Genomic DNA, 20,790 nt, shown 5'->3' on the forward strand with positions numbered 1-20,790 from the left:
CTTTGCTCTTGTGTTCTTTGTTTCTATTTCATTTATTTCTGCTCAAATCTTTATCTTTTTTTTCCTTCTACTGACTTTGTGTATTCTTTGTTCTTCTTTCTCTAGTTGCTTTAGATGTAAGCTTAGATTGTTTATTTAGATTTTTCTTGTGTCTTGAGGTGAGATTGCATTCTTATAAACTTCCCTCTTAGAACTGCTTTTACTGCATCCCATAGGTTTTCATTGTCAGGTTTTTCTATGTATTTTTTAAATATCCTCTTTGATTCTTCACTGATCTCTTGGTTATTTAACAGCACACTGTGTAGCCTCCATGTGTTTGTGTTTTTTACTTTTTTTTTTTCTTGTAATTGATTTCTAATTTCAGAGCATTTTGGTCAGAGAAGATGCTTCATATGATGCCAGTTTTCTTAATTTTTCTGAGTCTTGATTTGTGACACAAGATGTGATCTATCTTGGAGAATGTTCCATTGTGTACTTGAGAAGAAAGTGTATTGTGTCACTTTTGGGTGGAATGTCCTTTAAATATCAGTTAAATCTATCTGGTCTATAGTGTTATTTAAAGCTTGTATCTGGATTATTAGACACACACTTTATATGTTTTCTGTCTGGATAATCTATCCATTTTTGTAAGTGAGGTGTTAAAGTTCCCCACTATTATTATGTTACTGTTGATTTCTCCTTTTATGACTGTTAGCATTTGCCTTATGTATTGAGGTGCTCATATGTTGGGTGCAAAAGTAATTACAATCATTATATCTTCTTCTTGGATTGATCCCTTGATCATTATGTAGTGTCTTTCCTTATCTCTTGTAGCTGTCTTTAAAGTCTACTTTATCTGATATTAGTATCATATCAGCTTTCTCCTGATTTCCATTTTCATGGAATATCTTTTTCCAACCCCTCACTTAAAGTCTGTATGTACCCCTAGGTCTGAAGTGGCTGTCTTGTAGACAGCATATATATGGGTCTTGTTTTTGTGTCCAATCAGCCAATCTGTGCCTTTTGGTTTGAGATTTTACTCCATTTACATTTAAGGTCATTATCAACATGTATGTTCCTATTACTGTTTGTTAAATTGTTTGGGGTTTATTTTGTCTTGTGATTCCTGCCTAGAGATGTTTGTTTGGTGGTGCTGAATTCTCTTAGATTTTGCTTGTCTGTAAAGCTTTTGATTTCTTCATTGAACCTGAATGAGATCTTGCTGGATAGAGTAATCTCATTCATAGTTTTTTTTCCCTTTCATCACTGTTAATATGTCCTGCCACTCCCTTCTGGTCTCCAGAGTTTCTGTTGAAAATCAGCTAATAACTTTATGGGGATTCCTGTGTATGTTATTTGTTGCTTTTCCCTTTCTGCTTTTAATAATTTTTCTTTGAATTTATTTTTTGTTAGTTTGATTAATATGTGCCTTGGTATGTTTCCCCTAGGGTTTATCCTATATGTGACTCTCAGTGCTTCCTGGAATTGGGTAGCTATTTCCTTTCCCTTGTTAGGAAACTTTTCAACTATGTTCTCTTTGAATATTTTCTCAGACCCTTTCTTTTTCTCTTCTTCTTCTGGGACCCCTATAATTTGAATGTTGGTGCTTTTAGTGTTGTCCCAGAGACGTCTGACACTGTCTTCAATTCTTTTCTTTATTCTGCTCCTTGGTAGTTACTTCCACCTTTCTATCTTCCAACTCACTTATTTTTTCTTCTGCCTCAGTCATTCTGCTATGATTCCTTCTAGTGTATTTTTCATTTCAGTTATTGTTTTGTTCATCTCTGCTTGTTTGTTCTTTTGTTCTTCTAGGTCTTTGTTAAACATTTGATCTGTGCCTCCATTCTATTTCCAAGATTTTGGATCATCCTTACTATCATTATTCTGAATTCTTTTTCAGGTAAGTTGCCTATTTCCTCTTCATTTATTGTAGTTTTTTACCTTGTCCTCATCTGTAACATATTTTTTGTTGTCTCATTTTTTTTTTTTTTTGATGGGTTGGATTGTGTTCCTTTCTCACTCGTTATTTGGCCTGAGGTGTCCAGCACTGAAGTTTACAGGCAGCTGGGTAAAGCTGGGTCTTGGTGCAGAGATGAGGACCTCCAGGAGACCTCACTCTGATTAATATTCCCTGGAGTCTGAGGCTCTCTGTTAGTCCAGTGGCTCAGCTTTGGTACTCCCACCACAGGAGCTCAGGCCCAACACCCGGTCCATGAACCAAGATCCTGCAAGCCATGTGGCACAGAAAAGAAAGAAAAAGGAGCAAAGCAATAACAAGGAATAAAAAATAAAATAAAATATAAATGAAACAACAACTGGAAGGTAAGATAGAACCACAATAGCAAAAAAAAAAAAGGAAAAAAAGAAAAAAAAAAGCCTTGGATGTGGGTGGATGGAGATTAGGCAGGGGACAGGGCTTAGGTGGCGATGGGGTTTAAGTAGGAATGGGGTCTATGCTCAGCACCAGAAAAAGCCCTGGGGAAGTGCAGGGTGGGGCTTAGACTCAGCATGACCAGAGGTGGCCCTGGAGTGCCTCTGGCTTAGGAGTGTAGAGGATCCAGCCCAAGATTCCAGCAGGCTTCCCAGGGCCCAAGTGAGTGAGGGAAATTCTAGCTACATTCTCCCTCTGATCCTCTGATCCCTGATGGTCCCTCCCCATTCATCTCTACCTTTTCTCCCCCGTCCGCATGCACCCAGGACCATGCAGCCAGAGGAGGGCTCGGAGGGTGGAGGACCAGGTCCAGGACTCTAGAAGGCTCCCTGGGGCCTGAGTGGGTAGGGAAAATGCTAGGTGCATTCATCTCTGATCCTCTGAACCTGAGAGGGTCTCTCCCTGTCCCCATTGATCCCCTTGCAGTGAGTGGACCTCTCCAGGTGTGGGAAGTCTTCCTCTCCCCCAGCTGTCCCTCAGAGGTGCCAGTCCCATCAAGCCTCCAATTCTCTTCCCTCTTCCCTCCCTCCTATGTCCTACCAGGTCACTCAGGGGTTTCTCCTGACTCCTTGGGTGTTGAGGTTCCCCACCAGTGTCTGGTAGGTGCCCTAGTTGTGAGGAGATGTGAACTCCACATCCTCCTACTCCACCATCTTGACTCTGCCCCCCACAGTAGTTCTTAAACCTTGCATTTAGGATTACTGGGATGGAATGGGACATTATTAATGATTGATTTTTTGGTGTTGGTGGGAAGGAGATATAAGGATCTACAAAGCACCACTAGGAAGTTAGTTTGATATTAATAAGATAAAGGAGCACAAGGGAATGGGAAACAATATGCATTCATGGAAAATGATGGTGCTGAATTGATTTTTAGACATTATATTTGAGACTGGGGAAATTCAGGTAGATATATTCAGGGAGTAATGAGAAATTTAGATCTGGATTTTAGCAGAGAGAGTATGGCTGTAGGTAACAGATATGATAGATGTTTTGATGCAGGTAGAATTTTAAAGTATGAAAGCGGATAAATGTGTTTACAAAAGGTGTATAGGAAGACCTTCCTCTAATAATCTTGACCTGTCCAAGTCAAGAGTAAAAATGAAGGCCTCTAGGGGTTTTAAGGTCAACCTCTCTCTTTTCTTTTTACCTTTGATTTTTCCTTCATTTCAAGAGCCCTTCTGTCTACATATCTGAATTCTATCACATCCGCTCCTCACACACTCCATCACTCGCAGAGAGTCACCATCTGACCACCTCCTTATGTAGAGATATGCTTATTGATAAAGGGGAGACTTCTATTGGGAGGTTGGATCTAGGGATGTGGCCAAAGAAGTAGTTTTAAGACCTCTTAAGCAGGTAATTCTGAAGTCCCAGATATAAAGTTCTAGGAAGGTATGGAATACAGTTTAGTATCTACTCTTGACCTCTTTACCCTGTGTGGATGGGTATCACCAGAGGAATGCCAGAGAAATGGCTCTTAAGTGCCAAGACCACCTGGACAAAGGCCCTCATCACTCAAGTCTAAGGACAGTACTACTATTGGTAAGAGGCTGAGTCTGAATCTCTCTGAAATATCTAGCCTTAGTGTATGGGTAGAAGAGCAAGGACCAGCAAAAGAGATAGAAAGAGAATCATATTTTCCATAATCCAATGGGGGATAGAATTTAACAGGAGAATAGTGATAAATATTATGAATATATTTTTTTAATAAAAGATAAGACTACAAAATAATCCTGGGTTTGGAGATACTAGTAATTTTGTTTTACATTTTTTGAAGAATAAACAATAAAATAAGCCTTTAATTAATCCTTTGATTCAGTAAAATAGGTTAGGATCTTTTTAAAAATATTTTTAAGAATTGTGGGAAAATACACATAGCATAAAATTTACCATCTTAACCATTTTAAAGTGTACAGTTCAGTAGTGTTAAGTACATCTACATTGTTTTTCAACCAATCTCCAGAAGTCGTTTCAACTTGCAAACCTAACACTCTATACTCATTAAACAGCAAATTCACATTTTTCTCTTCACCCAGTCCCTGGAAATTATCATTCACTTTCTGCCTCTATGAATTTGACTACTATGCATGCCTCATATAAGTGAAAGCATACAGTAATTATCATTTTGTGCCTGGCCTATTTCATTTAGCATAATGAACTTAAGATCCATCCACGTTATAGCATGTGTCAGAATTTTCTTCCTTTTTAAGGCTGAATAATATTCCATTGTGTATATATACCACATCTTGCTTATTCATTCATCCATCACTGAACACTTGGGTTACTTCCATCTTTTAGTTATTATGAATAATGCTATCAATATGGGTATACAAATATCTCTTCAATGTCCTGCTTTCAATTTTGAGTATATACCCAGAAGTGGAATTGCTAGATAATATGGTAATTGCATTTTTAACTTTTTGAGGAACTGTTATATTTCCATAGAGGCTGTTCCACTTTGGAAATTCCTACCAGCAATGCACAAAGATTCCAATTTTCCCACATCCTCATCAAGCTTATTTTCTTTTTCATCTCCGTTTTTGATAGTAACCATCCTAATGGGTGTGAGGTGGTATCTCATTGTGGTTCATTTACATTTTCCTAATGATTAGCAATGTTCAGTATTTTTCCAAGTGCTTATTGAGCATATCTATTCAAGTCTTTTGCTTATATTTTAATCAAGTTGCTTTTTGTTGTGTTGTTGTGAATTGTACATTTGATGTTTTGCTTTGAAAATTAACTTTTTAAAAAATGAACTGATGGTAATCGCAGGTTGAGTCTTTTTCTTTTCCTTTTTCTTTCCCTTCCTTCCTGTTTTCCTTCCCTCCTTCTTTTAGTGTCTGTACTTGGATGGGAAACTGTTTTGAGAAGTCTTAACTCAGAGACATAACTGAAATTTATTTATTTATTTTTTTTAAGTCTCCACCCCTTGTGAACTGACATGAGAAAGGAGGAAATTTAATATTGTCAATTAACAATATCTCCTTCCCTTTCAAAAAATATCATTTCTGTCCTTTGGCTTTTTAGTCAGTTTTGTTTAAGGCTATCCTTCAGGTAAATATTTAACACAGTCTAGGTGATCTTGTTTGTCACAGTTCAGAGTCTTATCTTCAAGAGCTTGGAGTGATGTATCACATCTAGAATGAGACTTGTGCCAAAGAAAAGGAATGCTCATTCATATTTCTCTCACTCTCTCTCTCTTTCTGTTCTATCAACCTTCTCTCTCTATAGAAGTTGCATAAATATATATAGGTAGTAAGGGAGGTACCTATGGAGAAGAGATTAATATCTGCTTTTATTTGGATTAAAAGCTCTGTTTTTGGATCATTGTGACTTCTCTGCTGGCTATGGACACTAACGACTACCCTGTAGGCTAATCTTTGCATTGACTGTGACCGGAAATATCTGTGCTTGTCTTTTAATGCCCAAGTTGCCTGAAAGAATTCTACCATTGGATATACCAGTTACACTTCTTTCCCTTTCCCATCCAGGGTCTTTGCAATTCTTCCAGAGACCAATACTTGGGTCCCTGGAGCAGTCTGAGTAGCCAACCAGAATCTGCAATTTCTTCCCAAATCAGGCATAGGCCACAAGAAAGCCTAGGAATTTTAGCCATGAATGCCTTGGATCTAGATTTTATCTTGACTACCTTGGAAATGAATATCGGATTTTTCCAAATGTACTATGTCACTCGAACATTTCCCTAAGGTTCATTCCCCATAATGATTAGAGCAGCATAGCCTACAGTTCAGAAAACATCCAGTCTCCAGCTAGGAAACAGGATCCCATTCTTACAGACACAATCATATTTTACAAGTAATCCTAGATAAAGTGGCCCTCTAAATCACATGAGATAAGGAGGGGAAGGAATAGATAGTGTCCTGTTCACCAACTTCTGATGTGGCAAGAAAACATATTTTTTTCTCTTTAGCCTCTTTTAAAAGATTTCTGGAGGCAAATAATTCCCAGTTAGTCCTTGAAACTTGATGCAAAATATAAATATCTAGCACCAGGGAATCAGGCTCCTATTGAACCCTGCCATTTGAAATTTATCTTCTTTGTTTCTAACTTTCTATAGTAATTCCTGTAGTCATTGGTAACCCCAAGGGACCAGAAGGGAGTCTCAGTAATGCTTTACATCATCACTGTATAATATTTGCTGAAATAAAAACTTGACAGCTGTATTAGTCAGAACACATTCAGTTCTTACAGACCTCCACATATACTAGTTTAAACAACAACACAACTGTAAAAAAAAATAATAATTTATTAGTTCCTATAACCGGGAAACCCAATTCAGTTGGCTTTAGGCATAACTAGATTCAAAGCTGCTAATAATATCATCAGAATTTCTCTCTGTTTTTCTTATCTTTCTTTTTTTCTTTAGATAGGCACTTACATTCACAAATTTAGCTATTGCTATCAAGAAACATGACTATTTCCAAATACTGCTAGCAAAATTCTAAGGAAGGGGGTCTCATTGGCTTTGTCTAGGTCATATCTAATTTCACAACCAAAAATTTGGCTAGAGAGATGCAGATCTCTGAGTAGCCAGGCCTGGATTATTTGTTTATCCTTGGAGTCCAAAATATCTATTCTTTGTCTATCCTTGCAGTCAATTCCATCAAAACTATTAGGTTGAGAAATAGAGAAGGGTAACCGTCCCAAGAGATTGGGTTATTATTTCCAAAAAAGGAAGAAGGCCTTCTGGGAAAGCAAAAATAATACATGTCTTATCACTGAAATGCCTACGGAGCAATAAAATCAGATCTGAGTTAAAATTTTACTCTACTGCTTTCCACAATTTCACTTTCTCATGCCTTTTTGTCCTTTAATTAAAGTGTGCTTTGGAAGCCACTCATAGAAACCTGTTTCCCTCTGGTAACTAACTGGACTAATGTCTACCTAATTCCAAGCCCTTTTGTTTGTGAAAAGAGCTTCTGAAGAGTTATAATTTCACCTGTTTCAAGGACAAAGTATCCATGGAAACCTTGAACTTCTAATGACTGGTGGTTGGCAGGCTCAGGTATCCAAGAGGGCAATTTATTGATAGGCTGCCTTGAGACCTGAACTTGGGTCTGCCATCTGGATTTAGATGATTTCACTAATGGTATGGAGTTACTCCATACTAAAATCTATCTTGGGTTAATTCCAGTATCATTCGGACAAACTCATTTAGGAAGGTAAATGTACAAAGTCAACTAGAGGAGCAAAGGTAAGGAGCAGAAATCTCCTGTAAGAATAAGTCAAGGACACAAGGATATGGAATAATCGCTCTTTTTTGTACCCTCAAGCAGATATACGTACCCCCCCACACACACTATATACACTATATCATATACAAAATATGTACGTATATATAATATGACAGTATAACTAATAAAAATACAAATAAACATCAAATGTATGCATACACATACATAAAAGAATAGTCTCCCCTTAAGCCAGCTGGAGACCACTAATGTTGATACACACTCCCAGCTCTCCCTGGGCCTTGGGTTTTGTTTTTGTCCTCTGGTATGTGAGGGCTGACCTTAGCAGAGAGCCAGTTGTCTTAAATATGGCAGGTATTTCAATATGGTTCAAATTGTCCATGAACTGGGTCATTTATATTACTCTTCTCATGTTATTGAATGCCTGAATCTTGTAAGATTTTTCTTCTGACAAAAACAAAATATTAATTGCTTTCATAATTGCAAAATATCCACCCTGCTAATTTGCAAATGCATTCATTATGCATTCCTAACCTCAGATCCAGACACTAAATGGCAAAATTAATGGATATTCCAAGTCCCCATTGAAAAGAAAATATAAATTCAGGGAAGCTTACTGATGAAGTGTAGACTGAGAGCCCCTAAATATTAAGGCAATAATACTTTTCAAGATCGTTAGATAAATGGACTCTCAAATTTCTCAGATCAGCTAGCAAATAAACACTATAAACTAAATAAGGCTGCATCACCAATTAGTTTGGTAAGTGAGATTTTGTTTTAATTATTTGTGCTAATACTTCACAACTTCATCAAAGATGGAACATACTTAGTGAAATAAAGTTAGTAGAAAATTTTCCCATAGCAATCTTATACAAGTCTGCAGATTAGAAGATAACATTAGTGACGTCGTGATGCTGGGACTTTATTTTGTGAATCTAATTCATTCAACCAATATTTATCAAATCTCTGCTATAGTTAAATTCTGAGAATATGAAATAAACATGGCAGTTTCTACCCTCAAGTAGACCTGTTTATGAGGAATAAAAGGCATATGGCCTATAAGATACCTAGGAAGATGTATGGGGTGAGGGGTAAAGATAACACTTCAAAGACATTGGAGGTTCATCTGTACCAAGTTTCTGACTTACTTCACTCTGCATAATAGACTCTAGGTCCAACCACATCTCTACAAATGACCCAATTTTGTTCCTTTTTATGGATGAGTAGTATTCCATTAGTATTCCATTGTATATTTGTACCACATCTTCTTTATCCATTCAGCACAGGGAGCTCAGCTCAGTACTCTGTGATGACCTAGATGAGTGGGATGGGGGTTGGGAAGGAGGTCCAAGAGAGAGGGTTTATATGTGTACATATAGCTTATTCATTTCATTGTACAACATAAACTAACACAACATTATAAAGCAATTATACCCCTCCCCCCAAAAAAGTAAATAAATTACTCTTTTCTGCAAAAGAAAGAAAAAAAAAGACATTGGAGGTAAAATCTTTAAGGGATGTGTTGCATTCCTGGAGAACATATCTAGGCAGAGGAAATTATACATTTGGGAGAGTGCAAGTAATTTTAAATGTCTGGGGTGTAGAGTACAGAGGGTGGGGCGTGGTTAGCAACTGGGTGGACTTTGGTAATACTCCTGAAAATAGGACATAAAAAAGATTCATACAAAAAGAGAGGGTGGGCAAGCATGAAGAGAGAAAGGCAAAAATAACAATGAGTTTGTGAAATCATTGAAAACTGGGGGTAGAAGTAGCCTTCTCTGTACAGTAGAAACTAACACAACATTGTAAAACAGCTACACTCCAATTAAAAAAATTAAATTAAATAAAAGTATCCTTAAATATCATCTAGTTCTCTGTCTTGATTTTATAGATAAGAACACTGGTATCCAAATCAGTGTGGTCATTATGTTGCTTTGCAGAACATGAACTTAGCTCACCTCCTTTAAAATGAAACTCATGTAAGTTCCACTGATTTCTTCTCCCCTGGAGCATTATTCATTTGATCCAGATCCCCTCTTCTTTCTCTGACAATTTAAGTTACCCACCTTAAACACACAGAAAAAGCAGAAATGTTATGGGACTCACCATGCTGATGTTCACGTGAACTCTTCTAGTTTAGTAAGCATGTATTGAGGATGTACTATATATAAATACAATGTGTTGGTTCATTTCAGATGAACAAAATCATTACAAATGTTCATAAGAGACTATATATTAGAGAAAATGTATTTGGGGGGAGTAAGTCATTGAAGGAAGCTATTTTCTAGGAAACAGACAATGCTAATGATGACATAGCGAAGGGCATATTTCAGCCTCCTATATTTTTGCTTGTTTATTTAACAAAGAAATTAAAATGCAGTGACCCAACTATCTGCCTTTATTTTAGTAGAGGGAGTAATAATCATAGTTTAAAAAAACCTTTATTGTTTGGTGTGGTCAAGCCATTATGCATCCTCTGTGGTTAGAAAATTAATGATCTTAAAGCCAAGTTTTATTATTGCTGCTCCTATTAACTATGTTCTAGAGCTATATTTTTTTGTTCACACTTTATAAGAGCAAAGCAAAATGGAGCCATATATTTATTTTTCTTCTCCCTGAGTAATTTTCTTTTTTCAGTTTAACATTCTACAGGGTGAAACACCGTCTTCTAAATACAATCATTGGTAAAGCCATGAATGGCTATATTTTCCAACATTAAGAGTTGTCATATGTAAAGAAAACAGGGTATTGTTCTGAATGTCTTTATAAGACCAACATTAGAACAATAGATAGAAAATCTAGGGAAAATATGTTCTTCTTAATATGACTGACTTTCACCCAGTGAAAGCTATACATTATGGCCTGGAGTTCTCTTATATGTGAATAAAATCATCACTGGAAGTGTCCATAAAAAGGTTTGTATGCTCCATGCTCACATTTCATTGCTTTAGAAGCAATGGTGTCTGATATCCTTTACAACACTAAAGTCTCTAATATCTATGATTCATGATTTTATGGTTTAACTGTCTACTCAGAATGGCTTGCTTGCACTTAGACAAATCACAGTTGGCTATGGAAATTGAGAATTTGCTCAATTAGATACCACTGTGAAAGACCAGGATCTGATCTCAAGGGCAGATTTATGTTGTTTTGATAGCCACATATTATGAGAAGTAAATAAACTAAGAAAAACTGAAACCCTAAGGCAAATATTCTGTTTATTGAGAGGAGGGAAGAAGTTTATAAAGTCAGTTAATCAGTTAGTTAGTTGTCAGATAGCTTTAGGAAATCATAGGGGTCAGGTTTTCAAGTCAATTTGATCATTATTGTATGTGAAAGAGACACAGAGGTGAAAGCACTTTGTGTGCTCTTGAAATTTAGCCTTGGTAAAGAGCAAGAAAAGTATTAATTGTAATAAAAGACTGAATGATGAAAACCAAATGCTTAGGAATTTTAAAAGAGAGAGTAATTATACCCAGTCTTGGCAATCAACAAATACTTCATAAAGAAGAGTCTGGGAATTATTTTTGAAAAGCCTAAGGGATTAGAAGAATGTTGGCTGGTAAAGGACAAGACAGATGAGAAGGAAAGGTAAAGGAATAAAATAAGATAATGGAGGAAAACAAGAAATACTTAAAAGGCTATGCAGAAGAAAGATGAGGGAAAAACTGCAATAGTTGAACTGAAGCAATATCCATGGCTTTTGACAGACTGAAGAAAAAGAGCATCTCCACTCAGCATAACCATGGTTACTTTTGGAAAAAAAAAAATGTGATTTTAGCAAAAAGCTTTTCTGACATACTAAATAAAATAAACCCAAAGGAGGATTCAACCATGATGAGAATAGATGTGATAAAGGACTCAATTGTATCAGAATAATTCTGATCATAGAAAGCCCCTTACCCCACTTTCTGGTGGTCATAATAAAGATGAGAATCAAACATGTTCCTTATCAAGACTGCATGATTTCTGAGTGGAGATAGGCTAGTTGTACTTACCAAGTGATTACACAAACAAAAAAAGTCCAAATATAGTACACTTAATACGTAATAAGCATGAGGTGTTCTGTTTATCTTATTTATATCTCATTAACCCACTTTAAGTTGAGGATATAGTATTAGAGAGGCTAAGTAACTCAGTTAAGTTCACTCAACTAGTAAGTAGCAGAGATAGGATTAGAATTCAGGACATTTTATTTCAGAAACTGTCCTCTTAAATAGGATACTTTTCTCTTTTGTGTCTTAGTAAGACCTGCTGTTTTGACTAATGCAGACTATATTCTCAGCTCCTTCTGCAGAGAATGGAACACAGATAATGTCAGTGAGCTGAGAAGTCAGTGCATTGATAGTGTTGTTTGCCATGTGCTCTGACATGACCAGAATCTGGAAACAGGTGTCACTAGCTTGGAGATGTAGTCTCAGGCTGCTGCTTCTTAACAGACTTGTTAAGGTTACTTCCTTGTGCTGGCATGCTGTGTGCTCAGCATTGAGAGGCAGATCATTTTGTCCACCTGAGGAAGGATTGGGCAGCTGGGATTGGAAAGGAACAAATGGGTGGAATTTCTAAGGTCACAGAGCAGTTTGCTGTAACAGTTAAAAGCTGTCATCTTTGTAGCCACTTGAATCTACATATAATATCTGCTAAATCTAAAGGGATGAGAACTTACAGGTATACATTCTATTATAAAAGAAAATTAAAGACTGTAAATTTTGAAAATATAAATTTGAATTTAATAAAGTTAAAAACCCAGATCCAGATGTCCAGATTCCTTCCCCACCTCCGCGCAAACCTGATTGCCTCAGGAAGTCCCTTCTCTGAACATTTATTTCCAGTGTGCTCTACTTGTCCCATGAACCAGTTTTTCAGCCCGAGTCTTTGTGTTCTAGACGGAGAGGCAGATATGGTGGTAAAGAGAGAGCCCTGGGTTTTAGTACAAACTCCAGTATTGAAGTACTATTGTGTCTTGTAAATTTAAGTATTCTCAATCTGTTTCAGATAATTTAGTTTACATAAGAAGGAACTTGGAGTGTATAATGCCTAAAGACAATTGCAGCTGTAAAATTCAAATTCCCTTTTGACTAAATATAAGAACCTTTGACAGACATTTATATCTTTGAAAACTATTTTAGGAGAATGGGTGGAAAAGAAGGCAGAATTCAGATTGTAAATATTAATATGCAAATCAGTAGTGATGAAGAGAAATCAGCACATAAATCTATGATATGTCTTGTTTTGAAATTGTGCATTCTTCTCATTTTATAGTTATATAGTAATAACTTAATCATATATAATTAATAGATAAGTAATAACTTTGTAATTGCTATATACATTATAAGTATAATATATGTTTCTTCTATTTTTACCTAATATTAATTTATTAATGTAATAAATTAACCAGTGAAATGTTTTTTCGTGATTAAAAGTAAAATTTTTGGCCACTTGGAAATTTTAACTTTTTACAATGACTAATTCTCTTATGGTTAGGGAGAACCATTCATTTAATATACATCAAATATACACATTTATTTATTAGTGCAAATATATGATATCCTTAAACATGCACACATTTGTATACTCATACATATATACATATTCCTGCATGTATATTTCATATGCTGCTTAAGTTTGTTGATTTATAATTTTAGCAAGGTATTTTGCAAATAAAGTCCTTAGGGGAAAGATTCAAAGAAGCAGCCAAATATTGCTGTTAGAAAAATGTTTAGCATTAACCTTCTCTTTTTTTTCCCTTCATAGCAACTACTGGCTGTCATGGCAACATTTTCCCCCAGTATACCAGAACTTCTTGGTTGAAAAGCACATGGCCTTGGAGACTTCAACTGTCTCTCTTGTACAAAGCAGTCTAAACCATTTACCCTAGAGCCATTGCCACCCTGTGCCTTAAAAGGACTAGCTACCATTTAATTTATTATGTCCTGCTTTTCTCCCCATTCAACTAATATCTCTCCAGAGTAGCAGGAGGGAGGAAACATTTTATTTACAATTCCTTACACATAGTAGGCACTCAAGAAATTAGCTTTATTATTATTATTATTACTCAATTGATAGATTCCAAACATATTTTACTTTATATGAAGTTAAGTAAATTGGACATTTAAGCTCATTATTTTTTTCTGATTGTGCTCTTCATACACTCCTTCCTTCCTCATACTATGATTTAAACCACATTAACGACCCATGATCCCACAAAAGTGTCATTATCAATTCTGCCTTAGGCCTTTGTTAGTCCTTCTATCTGAGACTCCTGTTCCCAAAACACCCAACTTTCTCTCACTAACCTAGGCAATTCTTACTGTCATTCAGATCTCATATGAAGGCACCCTCTCTCAGGAAGCCAAGAACCACAGATAAGGGGTTGGGTACTATTTATAAATGCAATCACAATGCCCTGTGCTAGCCACTGCCATGGCACTGATCACAGTGATTAGAAATGTCCTTTTTATTTGTCTATTGCTCTGACAACTTCCTCCTCTATTGCATTCCCATGGCCAAGTTTCCTGTAGAGTCACTCTACAAATATTGAGTACCTACTAAAACCAAATCACTATGCTGGTGACCAGGTACTGAAGTGAACAATGCTCACAAAATTCCTGAAATAAGAAAGCTTACATTGTACTGGAGAAAGACAGAAAATAAACACATAAACAAATTAGTAATATGAATTCAGAGAGTAATTAAATGCCCCAAAAGATATAAGGCAGGATAATGGAATAGAATTATTGGCAATGCACAGAATATTTTCCAGAGAATATCTAGGCAACATGTCTCACTGGAGGTGATATTTAGCCGGGACATGAAAGATGAGAAGACAACAACCAAGAAAAGTACTGGGGCAGCACATTCCAGGCAGAGGAAATAACATGTGCAAATACTTGAAGGCAAAAAGATTAAACTGGGCATGTGTGGGAGTATACGATTGAGTATAATGAGTGAGGGGAGAGTGGTGTGATTGGGTTTGGGGAAGTGGACAAAGGTCACATTATGTAGGGTTTGTAGGTCATGGTGAGAAGTAGAAAAAAATCTAAGCAGGACTAAAATATGATCTTAAAGAGTTGAAATCTTAAAGATTTCCTCTTATCTTCTTTTCAGACATTGAAAAAAAAAACTATTCTGAGTGTTTTTCATGTAATAGCTCACTGAATACTATTAACAATTCTATGAAGTAGGATTTTAAAGATAAGAAAATGGAAGAATAGAAAAGCTAAACAAATCCCTAAGAGCCTGTGACTAAGAATTGGTATAAGTCAGAATTTGGATCTTGGTAATTTGATTCCAGAATTTATACTCTTATCTACTGCAGCAAAATTTTGTCGTGTCATGCTGAAAGACAAGCTATGGCACAAATAAATTTAGAAGTAATATCCTGGCTTCTAGAATTGCAAGTTTCATGAACTCTGTGGTTACCAGAATATTTATGGGATGCTATTATCACCATCATCAAGATTAAATATTTAATAAGCATCTGCCACCTGCAAAGATTGAGGCTAAGCACAATGAGGATTACAGTGGATACAATATGGTTTCTCTTCAGCTACATTGCAGTTTGATTGGTGAGGTAAAACAACTAAATTTTAAGGTTCATAAACTTCCCTTATGGATGATAAGTTGCAGAGCAAAACAGAGGCCACTGAGATCACCATACACTGGACGGTCTGTGAAGACTTTGAGTAGGTCTGGAAGAGGTAGAGGAGAAGAAAACTGGAAGACTTACTAGAGGAAGGAAAAATCAAAATGGAAAGATTTGTATAGAGAAGTTATATGTTGTAAGATATAACGAGAGTCCAGGACAAATGGGCAACAAAAAAAGTTTTCTTGACACCTACCCTCACCTTTCCCCAATCCCCACTCCCTTCCTAGTCTATGCAGGAAAATATCAGGGGTTGGGAAGTTGGCATGGGAATGTAGCAGGTATTGGTGTCCTTGACGCCAAAGTGTGGAGTGCTTTTCCTTCTCCCTACCACAGAGAAGTGTAGAAGAATGTTTGCACTCTTCCTTGCCAAGGCAAGGGAAGGAGACTCCAACATAATTGATCCTAAAAGATAGAGGGACCTACTAAAAGAAACTAACATCTCTTCTCTAATTGAACCTCTGCTAGGTCACAGACTTGTTCACTCACCTAAAAGAGGAGAATTGGAGAAAGAGAGCAGGACAGAGAGAGCACACTAAGTTGGAACACTCTGTAAGCCCAGTATCTGATCTGTCAAGAATGAGTTTCCCATGTATCAGTGACTGCAGCTGAGGGTGGAACAGTCTTGCCAGTGCTTGCCAGGAGTTCGAGATGACATTTATGAACTTATCTTTTTGTTTCTTTGTTTGTTTTTCTTTGTTTTTTGCAATAGCAACAATTTTTTTTAACATCTTTATTGGAGTATAATTGATTTAGAATGGTGTGCTAGTTTCTGCTTTATAACAAAGTGAATCAGCTATACATATACATATATCCCCATATCTCTTCCCTCTTGCATCTCCCTCCCTCCTACCTTCTCAATCCCACCGCTCTAGGTGGTCACAAAGCACCGAGCTGATTTCCCTGAGCTATGCGACTGCTTCTCACTAGCTATCGGTTTTACATTTGGTAGTGGATATATGTCCATGCCACTCTCCCACTTTGTCCCAGCTTACCCTTCCCCTTCCCCTTGTCCTCAAGTCCATTCTCTAGTAGGTTTGAGTCTTTATTCCCATCCTGTCCCTAGGTTCTTCATGACCATTTTTTCTTTATTTTTTTTTTATATTCCATATATATGTGTTAGCATACCATATTTTCTTTTCTCTTTCTGACTTACTTCACTCTGTATGACAGACTCTAGGTCCATCCACCTCACTACAAATAACTCAATTTTGTTTCTTTTTATGGCTGAGTAATATTCCATTTTATATATGTGCCACATCTTCTTTATCCATTCATCTGTTGATGGACACTTAGGTTACTTCCATGTCCTGGCTATTGTAAATATAGCTGCACTGAACATTGTGGTACATGACTCTTTTTGAATTATTGCTTTCTGAGGGTATATGCCCAGTAGTGGGATTGCTGGGTCATATGGTAGTTCTATTTTTAGTTTTTTAAGGAACCTCCATACTGTTCTCCATAGTGGCTGTATCTATGCACTTACCTGTTATTTTTTGTGGGGAGGGGGCAGTATTTGGATGATTTTTATTTTCCCCCTTTTGCTTATCTGTGTTTTCTTTCCACAATAAACACAAATGACTTCTGTTATAGTTACGTGAACTGCAAATGTTAGCAAAGGCAGAAGTACACACTTCATACTCACAACTTAGGGACATTTGTTTTCAAAGTTTCTTAAGGCTTTGGCTAATATGACATGTTAACGCAAAAGTCAGTTTCCCTAAATCAGTGTCACTGGGCTTTTGTTTGTTTGCTTTGGAATGTGGAGAATATGTTCGTGCTCAAGAGTTTAGGCATTTAGCAAAATCTAAGGTAAAATATAGTTGTGTTTTTTCTCTTTCAAATTCTTTCACCATTTAGGTTGTTACATAATATTGAGTTCCCTGTGCTATACAGTAGGTCCTTGTTGCCTATTCATTTTAAATATAGCAGTGTGCATATGTCAATCCCAAACTCCCTAACTATCCCTCCCCACCCACCCCTTCCCCCTGGTAACAATAAGTTTGTTCTCTAAGTCTGTGAGTCTGTTACTGTTTTGTAAATAAGTTTATTTCTATCATTCTTTTAAAGATTCTGCATATAAGCCGTATCATACTATATTGCTTCTGATATTTCACAGTGTGACTTACTTCACTCCATACGACAATCTCTAGATCCATCCATGTTGCTGCAAATTGTATTATTTCATTCTTTTTAAAGATATATATATCTTTATATATATATCTTTAAAGATATATATATATATATATATATATCTTTATATATATATCTTTAAAGATATATATATATATATATATATATATATATATATATCTCACAACTTCTTTGTCCATTCCTCTGACAATGGACCTTTAGGTTGCTTCAATGTGTTGGCTATTGTAAACAGTGTTGCAATGAATATTGAGGTGCATGTGTCCTTTCGGACCATATTTTTGTCTGGATATATGCCAAGGAATGAGATTGCAGGATCATACAGTAGCTCTATTTTTAGCTTTTTAAGATCTTCTCTACTGTACACCATAGTGGCTGTACCAATTTACATTCCCACGAACAGAGGAGGAGGGTTCCCTTTTGTCCACACCCTCTCAAGCATTTATCCTTTGTGGATTTTTTAATGATGGCCATTCTGACTGGTGTGATGTGTTAAATCATTGTAGTTTTTTTTTTTTTTTTTTTTTTACATCTTTATTGGAGTACAATTGCTTTACACTGGTGTCTTAGTTTCTGCTTTATAACAAAGTGAATCAGTTATACATATACATATGTTCCCATATTTCCACCCTCTTGCGTATCCTTCCCCCCCACCCTCCATATCCCAACCATCCAGGTGGTCACAAAGCACCGAGCTGATGTCCCTGTTCTATGCGGCTGCTTCCCACTAGCTATCTATTTTATGTTTGGGAGTGTATATATGTCCATGCTACTCTCTCACTTTGTAACAGCTTACCCTTCCCCCTCCGCATATCCTCAAGTCCATTCTCTAGTAGGTCTGTGTCTTTATTCCCACCTTACCCCTAGGTTCTTCATGACATTTTTTTTTCTTAAATTCCATATATATGTGTAGGCATATGGTATTTGTCTTTCTCTTTCTGACTTACTTCACTCTGTATGACAGACTCTAGGTCCATCCACCTCATTACAAATATCTCAATTTTGTTTCTTTTTACGGCTGAGTAATATTCCATTGTATATATGTGCCACATCTTCTTTATCCATTTATCTGTCGATGGACACTTAGGTTGCTTCCATGCCCTGGCTATTGTAAATAGAGCTGCAATGAACATTTTGGAACATGACTCTTTTTGAATTATGGTTTTCTCAGGGTATATGCCCAGTAGTGGGATTGCTGGGTCGTATGGTAGTTCTATTTTTAGTATTTTAAGGAACCTCCATATGTTCTCCACAGTGGCTGTACCAACTCACATTCCCACCAGCAGTGCAAAAGTGTTCCCTTTTCTCCACACCCTCTCCAGCATTAATTGTTTCTAGATTTTTTGATGATGGCCATTCTGACTGGTGTGAGATGATATCTCATTGTAGTTTTGATTTGTATTTCTCTAATGATTAATGATGTTGAGCATTCTTTCATGTGTTTGTTGGCATTCTGTACATCTTCTTTGGAGAAATATCTATTTAGGTCTTCTGCCCATTTTTGGATGGGGTTGTTTGTTTTTTTGTTATTGAGCTGCATGAGCTGCTTATAAATTTTAGAGATTAATCCTTTGTCAGTTGCTTCATTTGCAAATGTTTTCTCCCATTCTGAGGGTTGTCTTTTTGTCTTGTTTATGGTTTCCTTTGCCGTGCAAAAGATTTTAAGTTTCATTAGGTCCCATTTGTTTTTAATTGTTTTTATTTCCATTTCTCTAGGAGGTGGGCCAAAAAGGATCTTGCTGTGATTTATGTCATACAGTGTTCTGCCTATGTTTTCCTCTAAGAGTTTGATAGTGTCTGGCATTACCTTTAGGTCTTTAATCCATTTTGAGTTTATTTTTGTGTATGGTGTTAGGGAGTGATCTAATCTCATACTTTTACATGTACCTGTCCAGTTTTCCCAGCACCAGTTATTGTAGAGGCTGTCCTTTCTCCACTGTACATTCCTGCCTCCTTTAGCAAAGATAAGGTGTCCATATGTGCGTGGGTTTATCTCTGGGCTTTCTATCCTGTTCCATTGATCTATCTTTCTGTTTTTGTGCCAGTACCATACTGTCTTGATTACTGTAGCTTGTAATAAGTCTGAAGTCAGGGAGTGTGATTCCTCCAGCTCCGTTTTACATTCTCAAGATTGCTTTGGCTATACGGGGTGTTTTGTGTTTCCATACAAATTGTGAAATTTTTTGTTCTAGTTCTGTGAAAAATCCCAGTGGTAGATTGATAGGGATTGCATTGAATTTGTAGATTGCTTTGGGTAGTAGAGTCATTTTTCACAATGTTGATTCTTCCAATCCAAGAGCATGGTATATCTCTCCATCTATTTGTATCATCTTTAATTTCTTGCATCAGTGTCTTATAATTTTCTGCATACAGGTCTTTTGTCTCCTTAGGTAAGTTTATTCCTAGATATTTTATTCTTTTTGTTGCAGTGGTAAATGGAAGTGTTTTCTTGATTTCACTTTCAGATATTTCATCATTAGTGTATAGGAATGCCAGAGGTTTCTGTGCATTAATTTTGTATGCTCCTACTTTACCAAATTCATTGATTAGCTCTAGTAGTTTTCTGGTAGCATCTTTAGGATTCTGTATGTATAGAATCATGTCATCTGCAAACAGTAGACAGCTTTACTTCTTCTTTTCCGCTTTGGATTCGTTTTATTTCCTTTTCTTCTCTGATTGTTGTGACTAAAACTTGCAAAACTATGTTGAATAAGAGTGGTGAGAGTGGGCAGCCTTGTCTTGTTCCTGATCTTAGTGGAAATGCTTTCAATTTTTCACCATTGAGGACGATGTTGGCTGTGGGTTTGTATATATGGCCTTTATTATGTTGAGGACAGTTCTGTCTATGCCTACTTTCTGCAGGTTTTTATTATCATAAATGGTGTTGAATTTTGTCAAAAGCTTTCTCTGCATCTATTGAGATGATCATATGCTTTTTCTCCTTCAGTTTGTTAATATGGTGTACCACGCCGATTGATTTGCATATATTGAAGAATCCTTGCATTCCTGGAATAAACCCCACTTGATCATGGTGTATGATCCTTTTAATGTGCTGTTGGATTCTGTTTGCTAGTATTTGTTTGAGGATTTTTGCATCTATGTTAACCCGTGATATTGGCCTGTAGTTTTCCTTCTTTGTGACATCTTTGTCTGCTTTTGGTATCAGGGTGATGGTGACCTCGTAGAATGAATTTGGGAGTGTTCCTCCTTCTGCTATAATTTGGAAGAGTTTGAGAAGGATAGGTGTTAGCTCTTCTCTAAATGTTTGATAGAATTCTCCTGTGAAGCCATCTGATCCTGAGCTTTTGTTTGTTGGAAGACTTTTAATCACAGTTTCAATTTCAGTGCTTGTGATTGGTCTATTCAAA

General features: G+C 36.6%; 1 protein-coding gene across 1 annotated transcript in view; it reads left to right on the plus strand.

Annotated features, from left to right (window-relative positions):
• Window positions 1–20,790, plus strand: part of RIT2 (Ras like without CAAX 2) — a 599,180-nt gene that overhangs the window by 562,271 nt on the left and 16,119 nt on the right.

This window comes from Phocoena phocoena, chromosome 13 (genome assembly GCF_963924675.1).
Source record: "Phocoena phocoena chromosome 13, mPhoPho1.1, whole genome shotgun sequence".
Classification (NCBI taxonomy): domain Eukaryota; kingdom Metazoa; phylum Chordata; class Mammalia; order Artiodactyla; family Phocoenidae; genus Phocoena; species Phocoena phocoena.